We start from the raw sequence: 4430 nt of genomic DNA on the forward strand, positions 1-4430 counted from the left end.
GAGTCCATCCAGCCAATGAAATTACTTCAAAACTGTAACTAAGTGGTCACTCTCTTAATAGAGTACCCAATACTGGATGGTCATGGTTCCCATCACATTCCACTTTGATGAAGAATATTGTGAAATGTCAATCCAAGTGATGTCTGTATCTTAGTCCAGGGTTATCGTATACATCTTTCCCAAAGGATGTTGATATGCTCCAAACGCAAGGATCACTGATTTACCTTTGTGTGTCATGTATAGTGTCTGCCTGAAAAATTTGTGGAACATATATATCTATACCAAGTTTTTAATTCCAACAAGTGATGCTTTCAAACTTAAACATAGGAATTCTGTTCATAGTAACTGATGAATAAGTACAACAATAAGATGTCTAACACTATTGCTAAATATAATCTCTATTCTTATACTATTGTTTAACTCCATGGCTTGAGTATGAGACTTAATCTCCACATAAGCAAACACTCCAGTTTAACAAATTTACTTGGGGATTTTGTACTTTATTGTTTGAGATAGATGATGTTTTTCTTTTTCTTTTTCCTCTGTGGGATGGTTGATCTTGAGCCTACGGGAGGCAAGCTGGTCCCAAACCTTTCCAAATCCATCACATTTCTTTGCCTCTCATTCCTAGTTGTCCTAGGACAGAGAACCAAAGATGTTTTTCAACTTTGTTATTTTCAACAGATTATTTTAGGGCATAAGTTACATTATTCATAAATTCACAGCTCTCAGATTTTTGTTTGTGAATCACATGGCTAGCTGGGTGATCCCTCCACCAGCACAAATACCAATGAAATTCTAGTTGCTTTAGGCTGTTTATTTAATTTGAAAAATACAATTTAACTCTTCATTATTTTCTGTTAATTTGTTTACTTTAGGCACAGAGGCTCACTTTTTGGTCCAGGCAGACCTTTCTTGAGATCTTCATGATTCTGCCATTGCCACTGGGATATGTAGATTTCATCACAGAACTATCCACACTCACCTCTAACTAATTTTTAATTAAAAAAATTTTCATCCAGTATATTCAGATTATGGTTCTGATACCCAACTCCTCCCAGATCTTGCCCACTTCCCTACTCACTCAAATTAATATCCTTTGTTTATCTCTCTAATTAGAATACAAAAGAAAATGATGATGATGATGATGATAATATAGAATATGACAAAACAAACAGAAATAATAGCTGAGTAAAAATCATAAGGAACACAAAGAAAATCTGAAACACACTTTCACATACACAGAAAACCTATAAATACAGAACCAGAAACCAGAGCATATAAACAATTTTCTATAATTAGGGGGAAAAAGCCCAGACAAAGCATAGTGAGACTCCAAATCCAAAAATACCATTGAGTTTTTATTGTAGATCTACTGCTGGGCATGGGGATTTCCCTTAAAAGTTGCTAGTATACCCAGCAAGACTATGCCAAAGAAAGCTAAAATTTCCTTTGTGTGCTGCCACTAATTAGAGAAAGCTTTTGATTTAGTATGTAGAATTGTGTCCACTTCCCTTGTCTTTACTGGGACTTCATCTGCTCAGAAATGTTCAGGCTCTGTGCATGCTACCACAGTTTCTGTGACTTCATACCTACTTCCTATAGACATCAGTCCTGTTTTGTCTAAAAGGCTAGTTTTGTTGGTGTCCTCAATTTCCACTGGATCTGACAATCTTTCTGAATCCTCTTGGACATAACTTCCTGAGAGAACTCTATGGAGGCATCTCATTTAGAACTGAGTGTTCCAAGGTCTCTCAGTTTGTATATTGTATTTTTTAATTTTAAAAACACTTTTAATCTGCACAACTTTAGAAATACTAGTGTCTTTTAGCACATTACATTTTTATAGCCTGATTGTCTTCATTTACTATAGCATCTGTTAAGTTCTTCAATAAAATTTAACTTGTGCTTGGATGAAACATTGTTTTCAAAGTGTAATGTTCAAAATTGACAAGACACCTTCCTGTTCTCACATTCCATTAGAGTCAAAAGTACTTCAGTGTCAAATTTTCAGTGCAGAATATGGGACACCTGCTTTAACAGACCTCTATTTTCCAGCTCCCCAAACCCTGAAATTAACATTGACATCCACTGTTGAATTGAAGTCTTAAAATGATAGGGGTTTGGGTATACTGATTCTGAACAAACTATGAAAGGAAAGAGCAATGCATATTTCATCAGAAGCCTCAACCAAAATTAAGGATGGAGACTAAAATATGGTTTTAAGTCCATTTGCAAAGTATACAGAGAATCTCTTGCAGTATTTGGAAGCTTCATCTATAAATAAAAGAGTCTATGGCCAATGAGCTGAGACAGGATTAGAAGGTGGGATGTTCAACAGAGAGAGAGAGGAGGGATTCTGGGAGAGACATGGGAATGGAAAGGAGATTCTCTTCGGGATTTTGTGGAAGACAGTCACAGAATCCTGAGGAGAGATAACTAACTGTATGACTTAGACTAGTTTAAATGGGTTGATTTTCTAGCTAGTTGGGGAACACAAAAAAAAGCTATTAGGCTAGCTAATTATTCATAGGTAATTCCTAGATACACGTGGCACCCAGTATAGGACATAGAATCCAAGTTTAGAACAAAAGATTCAGACATTAGGACAAAAGTTCATGGAGACATGAGGTAGACCAGAAGTCAGGCAGTGGCACTCTAGCCAGACAAGGACCTGATGCTTAATGAAAAGAAAGCAGGTAAACTGTGGAGTGACCTATCGAAGCTCCTTCAGTGCATTTGCCCATTGAGCCACCTGCTCACAGTCCTAGTAAAAGTATCCAGTAGCTGGCTGCTGGCCTTTTTGCACAGGAGGAGCACTGAAGACAACAGGGACTAGTTGAATCACTAACAAAGATAGCCTAGACTTTAAATGAAGCTTTTAAAGACTTTTTCTAAAGATTAACTACATCTCTGAATAGATCAATATCAGACCCATCTGCTAGAGGAATTATAAATAAAATCTTTAACTTTTGAATATGCTAATGCTCAATGCAAAAAGGCTGTTAGACCTTTAAAAACCAGATCTATACCTCTTTATAAATGGATTAATAGTAATGTGGATAAAAATTTTAATGTTCACAGTTCAATTATGTATAGACAAACAAATACAGGAGATATAAAATCACAAAATACCCTCTGTTGTGACTGTGAAAGAACAATTCCTTCTCTAAAGGACTGTAGACAATTAGTCCATAAGGATAAATTCTTGTATAGTAATAATAATTCAGGGAGAAATCTTTTTGTGAAATGTAGAAGATATAGAAGGAATGGAGATAGGTCTTATGAATGTACATCATCCAAAGATATTTGAGGCAATTCTTTAATGTTTGAAAACTGACAAAAGGATTTTTATCAAATGCTAATAAAACTAACATGAGTCATTCATTTACTGTCCACCAAGAACATACTATTCTAAAAAACAACTAGAAAAATCAGTTTCTGGTGGGACAAACAGTGCTGCTCAAAACTTAAATGAATGATTTAAAAGAGATAAAGTTGAGTCTATAGATAAAACCGAAATTTTATAGATACCAAAAACTAGACATTTTGACAAACTACTATAAATGATCAGAGATGAACATTGCATTTTGATTGTATAATCCAAAGTAACTTACAAAGAAAGATAGTTGCCTTACCTGTTCAAACAGAAAGTAAGGAATCATCTTTAACTGAATTGTGCACATTGAATATTTCATGCTTATATATTTGCAGAAATGTATATTACTTGTAAAGGTTTATGTTTACAGACATCAATGAAGTCAATCCAGCCCTAATAAGGAAGGTTGCATAAAACCGGGGAGAGGTAACTAAGCATGTGGGGTGTCTTAAGACTAGTTATGAGCTAGTTGAGTTATGAGCTAATCATAGAACAGAGACAAAGATGTAGACCTAGGTATTTATTCATAATATTCAGTCTCAAAGTTGTTATTTTGGTGCATCTGAAAAAGCCCACAATTACAATAAAGCCATCTTCATTACAAGCTAATTCAGAACCAATATAGAATGATCCTTATAATTAATTCAACCAAAGAAAGCACTTTGTTACCATCCCACTATCAAGGAAAGTATGCATTCATGATACTATTAGAAAGCATGGTCAATTTTTCATGAAAATATGTAAGGATATGTGGGAGCAAACATTGTGGTCTAGGATCTAGAACATGTAGTGACTGAGGAAGGAATATAAAGTGTGACAAGTTTGTTAAAAATTTGATATTTAAATAGCCACTTAATTTGAAAATGGGATATTTTTTGATGCAAGTAATAAATGTGAGTATTTTCAGTACAGTCATGAGGAATAAACTTTGTTGTTGCATAGAAGGAGACAATGGTGGTAGTAGTGAGACACTATGTTCCTATGAATGTTGATGGAAAGAGAAATGAAGGGAAGAGAATAAACTGCATGAGACAGGTTCCCCATGTCAATG

At 34.9% G+C, this 4430-nt stretch overlaps 1 non-coding gene across 1 annotated transcript; it reads right to left on the reverse strand.

Moving 5' to 3' along the window:
* Positions 1 to 540: 540 nt before the first annotated feature.
* On the reverse strand, positions 541 to 649 carry LOC116095187. The gene has a single exon (XR_004120506.1). It is a non-coding gene; the product is annotated as a small nucleolar RNA SNORA38 (small nucleolar RNA).
* Between the last annotated feature and the right edge of the window lie 3781 nt (positions 650 to 4430).

The sequence above is a fragment of the Mastomys coucha genome, unplaced genomic scaffold, assembly GCF_008632895.1.
Source record: "Mastomys coucha isolate ucsf_1 unplaced genomic scaffold, UCSF_Mcou_1 pScaffold17, whole genome shotgun sequence".
Lineage (NCBI taxonomy): Eukaryota > Metazoa > Chordata > Mammalia > Rodentia > Muridae > Mastomys > Mastomys coucha.